Consider the following 10902-nt stretch of genomic DNA (forward strand, 5'->3'; position numbering starts at 1 on the left):
TGTCACATCTGTGGCTCTGGCTGTGATAGAGGGTATTGGCACCTAACCCTGTCACTTGACTAGGTCTAACTAGCCTCCCGTGCCCTGGCTATCCTCTCTGAAGTCCTTGTTCTTCCAGGTTGATGGCTGCTGTACACAGGTGTCAACACCATCACAGAATGTATTATTATTGTTCCTGGTGGCAGGGAAGCCCTCCCAGGAGCTTCTCCACAGGCGGAGCTATATCTTGCACTGGAAGCACATAATGAATGCGCAAACCAGACAAGAGAGGAGCGACAGGTGGGACCCTCCATATAGCCTTTAATGTCTCTGGGCAGCCTAACGAAGGGAGTGTGGGTGCTGCTCGGCCCTGGAGCCTAGCCCCTGGGCAACACAGGCACTTGTCCACAGAGCACTGACATGACCAGGAAAGAAGCTGGTGGCAAATGTCCTAGCCTTCTCTCCTTTTGTCCCCCAAGCTCCTCCGCAGCCTCCCCAATGCAGAGCAGTGTGGAAACAGACGGGACAGGTCCTGAGGGACTATTTAAGACACCAGCCTGGACTATGTAAGTGTTTGTTGAACAGAAATTCATTGATGAGAAATCTGAGCAGGACTCCATAGGGTGATCAGTCATCTCTGAGACAGGAAGGAACACGGGCCACCTGTGAGCTTAGGCTCGGTGTATACCGGGAATTAAAGGCAAAAATCCTTTAATTTTTGGAGGATGGAGCCACACAAGGAAAGAATAAGAGGTCCCTGAGTAGGGCTAAACTCCACCATAGTACTGTGGGGATCACTGAACAGAACCACTCACCCAGTACCTAACTGGCTTCCATGACCTGGGTTTACAGAGAGGAGGAACGGGGTTTGGGGAGAAAGAGATAACCTTCGCTGGTGTGGGAGAAGGCTCACTCTTCATTTCATGGAGAACCCTTTCCTTCTGGGTCCTGTGGTGAGCAAACACGGGGCACAGGCCCCAGGAAAGCAGAGGACCCATTTCCTTGGCCAAGGGAGTGAGGACAGATGCAGAGATGGAAAGGGAAGCAGGCAAGTGACCTCCAGCGGAAGCGTGGCCTTCATAGCTTAGACTACAAGAAGTGGCAATACCTTGGTGGTCATCCAAAGGATACTTCCGCAAAAACACTTTCAATTGCTGGGGAGGGGACCTTACCAAAAAAATATTTCAACACAAGACAGTGCAGCTGAAAGAGCAGGAGTTGCTGGGTCAGATGGTCCCGATTTGGAACCCCAGCCTGCCACCAGCCCAAGAGTCCCTGAGCTCAGCAGCCTGGGTGTTCTCTCCTTACGTCAGGCATACAGCGATCATAGTGCTGATTTGAGGACTGCTGGGAAGAGGTAAAATGCCAAAGCAGCCGAGCCCCTCCATCCAACACACTGCTGTCCTCTCTGCTCCTGGTTAGCGTATGTTCAGTGTGCACTTAGTCTACATCGTAGTCTACGCAACAGACTCAGGGTCTTAGAGCATGCAGATGGGGAGCCCTGGGAGGGAGCAGGAACAGGCGTGTGAAGTAGCTCCTTCTATAAAAAGGCAGAACGTGGGGTTGAAGTTGGTGCTCCGTGTGCTTCATGTATGAAGACCTGGGTTCTGTCCTCAGCACCACAGAAACCAGGCATGGGTGCACTTGGGAGGTAGAGGCAGGGTGACTAGAAGTTAAGGTTATTATGGGCTACACAGACAAGTTTTTTTTTCTTTTCTTTTTTTTGGGGGGGTTTCTTTTTTTTAAAAAAAAAAAAAACATTTATTATGTATACAATGTTCTTTGTGCAGGTACATCTCCATGCCAGAAGAGGGCACCAGATCTCATTACAGAGGGTTGTGAGCCACTACGTGGTTGCTGGGAATTGAACTCAGGACCTCTGGAAGAGCAGCTAGTGTTCTTAACCTCTGAGCCATCTCTCCAGCCCCTTGGAGGCAGGGTGTCTCTGTGTAACAGTCCTCCTGGCTGTCCTAAGAATTAGCTCTCGTAGACCAGGCTAGCCTCAAATTTACTGAAATCTGCCTGCCTCTGTCTCCCAGATGCTGGGATTAAAGGTATGAGCCACCACCGCTTGGCTATACAGCCAAGTTTAAGGCCAGCCTGGTCTACATGAGACCATCTCAATTTTTATTTATTTAGGTTTTTTTGGAGACAGGGTCTCACTGTGTTTTGGAACTCACTCTGTCAGCCAGACTGGCCTCAAACTCAGAAATCTGACTGCCTTTGACTTCAGAGTGCTGAAATTAAAGGCATATACCACCACCCAGCTGACAAGTATCTTTAAAAAAAATGAAAAAAGCCAACTTTGGTCAATAAACTTGTTTATGGAGGCTAGAAAGATGGCTCAGTAGTTAAGAGCACAGGCAGCTCTCTTCTGGAGAACCCGTGTTCAATTCCCAGTTCACACAGCAGCTCACAACCGCCTGCAGCTCCAGTTCCAGGGGATGACACCCTCACACAGACAGACATGCGGGAAAACACCAATGCACATACAATTTAAAACAACAACAACTTGTCTATTCCATAGCCTCTGGATGGAGACAAGGAGAGAAACAAGGTGGGGAAGGTGAGAATCCTTGTTCATACACAAGGCTCTATAGCCAGGCATCAAGCACAGGACTAGTCCCAGGACCAGGGTGGTTGAGGCAGGATGAGTGCAGCAATCTCAAGGCCAGTCTGCTCTACGTAAGGAGTCCCAGGCCAGCCAGAGCTATTTCTCAACACCCTGTCACTGATGAAAATATACATTCATACATCTTCCTGGGAACTGAACAACACTGAATCCAGTCTGTGGTTGCATGATGTCATTTTCTTTCAGTGTAACTCCTCTTCATTTTCTATATGCACCCTCCCGAACATGGCACTGCTGATTGACTTCCAAGACACCATATAAACAGTCAGTTTGAGCCCCCCTCCTCCGTCCATCCACTTGAGACACAAATCCTCACCCAGCCTGAGTTGATGGCTGCTCTCACCACACTCCCGAAGCAAGTGCCCATGGGCCATCTTTAACCCTCTTTCCCCTCACTGTGAACACTTGATCATAGTAACTTCTGTGTAATTGGAAGCAGTGGAGGCTAGGAGACAATATTTACATTTGGGAAGGAAGTGACCAGTTATAGGAGGGTGTAGAGGTGCACCCCAGTGGTCCTGCACTTAGGAGGTAGACCAGAGGTTCAGGAGTTCAAGGTCATCGCTGGCTACATAACAAGTTTGCTGCCATGGGCTACTTGAAACCCTGTCTCAAAAGACCAAGGCAGGGCCAGAGAGATGACTCAGGGGTACAGGTACTTGTCTCAAAGCCTGATGGCCTGAGCTAAATCCCTGGGATACACATGGTAAACAGAACCAACTCCTAAAACTTAAAACTTGTCCTCCTCCACACGTGTGGTGGCATGTACCGGCGCACACACACACACACACAATTTTTTTAAAGACAGTGTTTGGTGGTGCAGGCCTTTAATCCCAGGACTCAGGATGCACAATTGGGCAGATCTCTGTAAGTTCCAGACCAGCTGGGGCCACACAGTAAGACCCTATTCTCAAAAGAGAGAGAGAGAGAGAAAGGAAAAGTAGCTTTCAGTTAATGCTCCTTTCTCATACCTCGTCCTGGAACAGGCATCAAAGTGAAAGCCAAAATGTCACATTACCAAAGGTTCTCTCCAAGAAACACATCGATTCTCTGCATACAGATGCAGACTCCAGTTTAACTGGGTTATCAATCTAGACTTGGCACAGGAAATCACCCTGTGAGTAGGAAGCCCGAGGCACCCAGCCAGTGTGGGCGAAGTCTGTGGGGGTAAGGATCTATCTGGAAATGGGCAGTCCTGCCTAGCACAGACTTGTTAGCACTCTGCAAATGTCTGAAGGCCAACCCTACGCTAGACCCTAAGATCAGAGTCCAAGAGCCAGTTGTGGAGACACAGACCTATAATCCCAGCCCTTGGGAACCGGAGGCCAGAGGGTCCGAAGTTCACGGTTATCCTGGCCTGCATAGGGTGTTTGGGCTGCACAAGACCTAGTCTCAACAAACAAACAAAAAATAAAAATATACATATAAACAAACTGAGAGCCCTAATCTTTCTCTTTTTTAAAGATTTATTTTGTATGCATGAGTGCTTCGTTTGCACTCACGCATAACACTCCTGGTGCCCTCAGAGTTTAGAAGAGGGTACTGGATCCGCTGGAACTGGAGTTATCGCGGTTGTAAGTCGCCCTGTGAGTGTTAGGAATGGAAACTGCATCTTTTATAAGAGCGGCAAATGCTCTTAGACACTGAGCCATCTCTCCAGCCTCAAGCAATATGAAGCCCTTAACATGGAGCTTTTAGTGCTTTTCAAACATCTGATAAGAGCAGCGGTGAACAGGACAGAATGAACTTGCGGGGGGGGGGGGGGGGGGGCTTGCCAAACTCCACAGGATCTCTGGGAGCCAGAGATATAGGTGGTTGTGAGCCACACAACCTGGGTGCTGGGTGCTGAACTCAGGTCCTCTGGGAAAGCCACAAGAGTTCTTAACTGATGAACCATCTCTCTAGCCCTCTTTAATTTTCTTTTACATTTATTTATTATTTAGTGTGCACATGTTTGTGTGCAGGTCAAAGGACAACTTATAGGATTTTCCTCTTGTACCATGTGGCTTCCAGGATCCAACTCAGGTTGTCAGGTTCAATGGCCAGTGCCTTTACCCACTGAGTCACCTCTCTGGCCCCAGTTTTCCTATCTTTTAAACTGGGATTTCCGTCAGTCATGGCCAGCCTGGTCTACAGAGAGAGCTCCAGGACAGCCAGGACTACACAAAGAAACTCTGTCTCAAAAACCAATGAGAGAGAGAGAGAGAGAGAGAGAGAGAGAGAGAGAGGCAGGCTTATGCTCAGCTCACATTTCTTTATAGTCGAGTTTCTCAGCCCCAGAAATGGTTCCACCTACAGTGGGCAGTTTCTCATTTCAATTAATCTAACTGAGATAATCTCCTGCCTCAGGCATGCCCAGCCACCCATCTCCCAGGTGAGTCAAGATCTCAACAAGTTGACATGTGAGATCAATCATTACAACCCCTAGACAAAAGCACTGTAGATATGGGCAGCACAAGGCAGGTCTGCAGCTGTGCTGATCAGAAGCCAGGGGTCCGGATGAGATAGTACTTAGGACTAAGTGGAGGAGAGCACCGAGGACCCTCCCGTGCTGTCCCAGGCTGTGGGGAACAAAGGTCTCCACTCAGCATCCCAAACACCTTGCCTCTTGCCTGTGCATCTCCACACACCTCACCACGTCCCAGGCTCTCACCTCCTCATAAGCAGCCTTGGTTTGTTTGTTTTTTAACCAGTCCAGCTTCTTAGGCTAGGCTCTTCCACAGGGTTTTGTTACTTGTTTTGGGAGAGTATTTTGTTGTCTTGAGACTTCAGTTCTGTTCTGAAATAAACTGTCCTTAAGCCATAGGTCAGATGACTATAACAAAACCTTAGCCTTGGAGAAAGGCCCCCTTGCATCTGAACATTTGATTTAAAAGGAGGAGGAAGGAGAGGAGGAGGAGAAAGAGGAGGAGGAAGAGGAGATAGGGTCTCATGCAACCCAAGCTGGCTTTGAATTCACTGTGTGGCTACGGGTGACCTTTAAACTCCTGATCTCTTGCCTCCACCTCCAGCAAGCAGCACCACACTGGGTCTACCCAGGGCTGGAGATAAGCATGCTAGGCAATCACTCTGCCGACTGAGCTCCATCCCAGGCCCTGAACATGGAATCTTGAAACAGAAAACTCCAAATCCTCACAGAGTAACGGCAATAGCGTGACTAGGATCTTAACTGTCCCCACAGCCCCCTGTGTAAAAGCTTGGCCTCCGCCTTCGGCACTGTTGGGGAGGGTCTAGTGTAAGGAAGCTAGGTCACATGGGAGGCATGTGCTCGAAGGAGATAGTGGGAAGTCAACCGTTTCTTCTCTCTGCTCTGCGGCCACTGTGAGCGGAGTGAGTGGCCTCTTCCATGCACCCATGCTGAGCCTCATCACAGGTCTCATGGTGCAGCATCTGACTGTGACCCGAAACCACAAACCGCACCAACCAAAAGAGGTCTTTCCTCCCTTCTCTCAGGGTTTTTGACAGTGAAGGGATCTCGCAAAGAACTCGAGTTCAGTTCCCATGGTTTACAACCACCTGTAACTCCAGCTCCAGGGGATCAGACACCTCTTTTGGCCTCCAATAAACATAAAGTAAAAATAAATATTTTCAAAAACAAACATATAACCCTATGAAGAAAATACAACCAAAATTAATTTTATGCATAACAAAACAAATACATGCATACACAAACTCTCTGCAAAAAATGAACTACAGGCCGGGCGGTGGTGGCGCACGCCTTTAATCCCAGCACTCGGGAGGCAGAGGCAGGCGGATCTCTGTGAGTTTGAGACCAGCCTGGTCTACAAGAGCTAGATCCAGGACAGGCTCCAAAGCCGCAGAGAAACTCTGTCTCGAAAAACAAAAAAAAAAAACAAAAAAACAAAACAAAACAAAAAAAACAAACAAACAAACAAACAAAAACCTACAAAGGATGCCAGTTGGCTGGGAGGCCTGCAACGAAGGTTGTCTGGGATAACTGAGGGACCACAAGACTACCTTAATCACAGGGACCTGTCCTGGAGAAGGAGGTCCTACAAAGAACCCTAAAACCTTAAACATCCTTTTTTCCCCACACCCTTGAACCAGAGCTGGCAGCAAATTCAGTTACTGCTTGCTACAAACACAACACTGGTGATGGTTATGGATATAGGAATACTCAGGTCCCTGGCTCTGATATGCCCACTCCTTTCTGGATTAGCTACAGCTAACCAGGAAGGCACTGGGTTAAGCCAGAAAGGGTAGTACAGTGCACTCTCAGGCTGCAGATCCACCAGAGGCTAGGTGTGGTAGCCAGTGCTAAGGTAGCAGGGATGAGAAGCCCCCTTCTTTCCCTATGCCAGGCAGCTGAGGGAGCAAAGTGAAGTCAATAGAGTCTGCAGCAGGAACGGGCAGGACCAGGTAATATGTGGCCGGCTGAACCCTCCATCCTGGGCGAGCAAGGGTTGCCTCTGTTTGGCATGTAAATATTGGGGCTCAGTCACTCGCCCACTCTAGGTTTCATAACACCCAAGGGTATCCCAGTTATGCAAGAGCTCTTGTGAAATCCTCAAAATCAGTTTTTTTCATTTTCAGCAAGCCTGTAGTGTGTCCAGAGCAAGGAGACAGACAGCCTGTCGTACTGTCAAGCACATGGCAAGGGGTCATCGCTGTCCTGAATATGTTAAGCACACCTATGGCCCCGTTTACCCCAGGAGGGCCAGATGCACTGGAAAGGAATCATATTTAAATAAAACGTTTAGCAAAAATGTGTCCCAGAGGCTGGGAACAAAACAGTGGTCCACAGCCAAACAGGAGGGAGAGAATAAAACAGAATGCCAGTGTCTGTCTTCCTTAAAGACCGGATTACAAATTTCAGCTATGAGTACAGTTTCAGCTACATGTTTGGCTCCAGTATAGTACAGCCTCCACCAAAAACTGTTCTCAGTCGGTTGGCGGTAGCGCACACCTTTAATCCCAGCACCTGGCAGGCAGAGGCAGGCGGATCTCTGTGAGTTTGAGACCATCCTGGTCTAACAGAGCGAGTTCCAGGACAGCCAGGACTGTTACACAAAGAAACCCTGCCTCAAAAAACCAAAAAGACCAAAAAAACAGAACAAACAAAACTGTCCTCGGCCTGAGGTGGGTGTAGCACCACCCATCTATAGTCTCGGCACTCGTGACGCGGAGACAGGTGGACGACCATGAGATCAAGGCCAGCCTGGTCTACACAGGGAGCTCTGGGCCGGCTTGTACTACAGCGAGAGGAACTAAAGGACTCTAACCAAGGACCATGAGGGACATAAGAGGAGAAGAAAGCCAAGAAAGACTAAGTGGTAAGCTGAGACCACACAGGAGGCAGGCTCGGTGGCATTGGGGGTGTCAGGAAAGACCGCCTGACACTCCTGCCAGAGAAAGATGACGTCAGGAATGTTAAGGTACAGTAGCCATGGGCACAGTCCTCGCGGTGGCTGGGGTGTCAGGCTGGATCTGGGAAGTGAAGCAATCATCCAGGCCTCCTGGGCAGCAACCATCAAAGCCTAAGCCGCATCTCCCCCGGTCTGAGCCCGTGGCTCGCCCAGAGATGCGCAGCTAGCTGGTGACAGGTACTGTGGGTGGGCAGGACCCCGGGAAAGACACTGCAGTGAAGTCCACGGTGACTCTGAAGGATGAGAGAAGCTGCAACCCGACAGGGGCGGCTTCTTAGGGGCACAGAAGGGGAATAAACAAAAGCAAGCTTATACTCCGGAGGAAACATAATCTGTGATTATAAATATTTCATGGGCAAAGAAAGTACTGGCTGTGGGCACTGGGGGTGGGGAGAGGTAACAAATTAGATCTCCCTTTGCAAAGTGACAGGGCAGCTGGAGGGCAACAAGGCTGGCTATTCTGGGCAGGTGCTACGAGGGCCTGCGTCACAGGCCCGGCCACTCGGCTGTGTGGAAACCACAGGCTTCCAGTGGTCAGCACAGAGCACCTTGGGGAGTGCTAAGTCCATGAGAGAACAGAGGGGACAGCAGGGACAGATCCTCTCAGAGGACACCGTGAGCCTCAACAGCCAGGAAGCAGGTGAGGGGGCGCAGCTGAAGAGCCAGCACCTTGAAAACACACGACAGGGCAGAGGGAGGGGAGGGCCCAACTCCAGCTAAGCCAGCAAATGGCCAGAGCAGCTGTAAGGTAGCACAGGGCAAGCTGTCCTGTCAAGAGCAAAGGTCCAGACGGAAGTAGGCTGTGTCAGGTTGAGGACAATCACTGCTTCCCTTTGCCCAAGACAGAGGCCTCGTCTACCCCACCCCCACCCCTTCCAAGCTGCAGAGACAGCAGGGAATTAAGAGCTACTAAGTCCCAGCTGCTGGCTGCACTGCACGCGGCAAGGTGTTGCTGAGCGAGCGCTCCACCACACTGGTCCACCCTACAGTTCACTATGGAAGTCACACTGCACCAGTCTGTGCAAAAAGACAGATTAGGACAGACGGACATTCTCCCAAAATGCCCAGGATCCCTTGAAGCAAACTTAGCCAGAGGAAGCCTGTAAGCAGGACACACTTGGGTTGGAAGACACAAGCTGAGCTTTTAACCTCCTCCATAGCCAGGCAGGTAGTGCCCACCCCCCACTACCACCAAGGCCTGCCTTGGGGTATGCAGGAAAACCAAAATGGTAGCCTGTAGGATCACAGCTGGTAGGAGTCACGACAGAGACCTCAGCAACAGTAAAGTAAGAGTCGGGATGCTAGGGGAAGAATGAATGGGAAGTCATAGGTCTGGATAAGACCCAGTTTTCCCACATGGCCCCTGAAACTGTACGCACCTGCAAGGGTCCAATGCCTGCAAACCCAAGGCTGAGAGAAGCACTAAGAATATGTGCAAACCGGGATATTTGCACAGTGCACCACGGCTGTAACTTAAGACTGAACCCAGCTACCTGCCTGGCACCTCAGGGGCACAGCCACTTACCTACCTACCACCTCTTCCCTTAGTCCCTCAAGCCTCCCCATGTAGCACCCTAGCTCAGTGTTCTCCATGAGTGGAATCCAGAAACCCCAGATTCATCTTTGGCCTTCTCCACCATATCAGCCCTATTCAAGGCATCTGCTTCTGACTGCGTCCCAGCTCATCTTACAGAATTACTGCAGCCTGTCCTCTTCAAACCCACCTCCCCTCCTCTTTCCTAAATACTCATCACATGCATCTTAATGTATTTGGATAAGAAAGGCCTCCTTCCCCCAGCCAAGGAGACCTGAGGAAATGGAGGTCCACTCCTCTCCTGACTGAAGTGGCCCCGAAGGCTGACATGTTAAAGGCCCTGTGCACCTGCTCTTTTTTCCCTAGCAAATTCCCACTCCTTGAAAAGGACACGAGAGCACGGCTCATTAATTATTCACAGATATAAACACTCACCAACCGCTAGGTCTAACACATTCCCAATGCCCAGAGGCTCCCTCCAGCCCCTTCCCAGTCCACGCCACACCCAGCCTCTCAAGGAACACTTATTTGGGCTTCTATCACAATGCTGACTTAGATGTAGCTGAGGACAGCACTAACATTACTGGAGGTCTAACTCTTCGTGATGAGCCCTTGTTACACTTGGGCATGGAGTCTGCAGAGGAATTACTGGGTTCCTGTGGACTCCCTTTGCAGTTCTGAGTGCCAGGAGGACAAGAGCCACACCTGCTCTCACCTTTGCTCTGGAACTGGCACATGCAGTCACGATACAGGAAATGGACATGTCGAGTGCCTCCTGCTGCCAGGGGCTGCTCTGAGCATTCACGGGCACTGGCTCTTTTAATCTCCATAGCAACGGCATTGAGTGGGCACCGTTATCGTGCATCGTGTAGGGGCACTGAGGCTCAGAAAAATAAAACAACTTGCCAACGTTGTGAGGTGGCAAAGGGTGAAGGTGTGACTCAAATCCAGGCAGTCTGAGCCGAGGGTCTGGGACCCCCATCACCGGTCTCTCAGAGGCCAAGATGGCACTTTAATAAGTGGCTATAGTATCTTTTAATTTATTTTCTTTTTCAATTTTATGTGTAAGAATGTTCTACCAGCAAGCATGTTTGTGTATCGCATGCATGCAGTCCCAACCGAGGCCAGAGGAGGGGCATCAGATCTTTCGGAACTGGAGTTACAGAAGGTTTTGAGCCTCCATATGGGTGCTAGGAATAAAACCTGGCCCTCTAGAAGAGCAGCCAATACTTTATAATTGATAAGATTCTATTAAAGAGACTGAGGAGTCCTTATTCCCCACAGAGATCAACAAGTGAAGAAGAGAAACAGCTGCTGAACCACTGCATAGGTGAAGTGCTACCCACTTCACCACCACAGCTCAGACAGCA

Source organism: Arvicola amphibius, chromosome 9 (genome assembly GCF_903992535.2).
Source record: "Arvicola amphibius chromosome 9, mArvAmp1.2, whole genome shotgun sequence".
Classification (NCBI taxonomy): Eukaryota; Metazoa; Chordata; class Mammalia; order Rodentia; family Cricetidae; genus Arvicola; species Arvicola amphibius.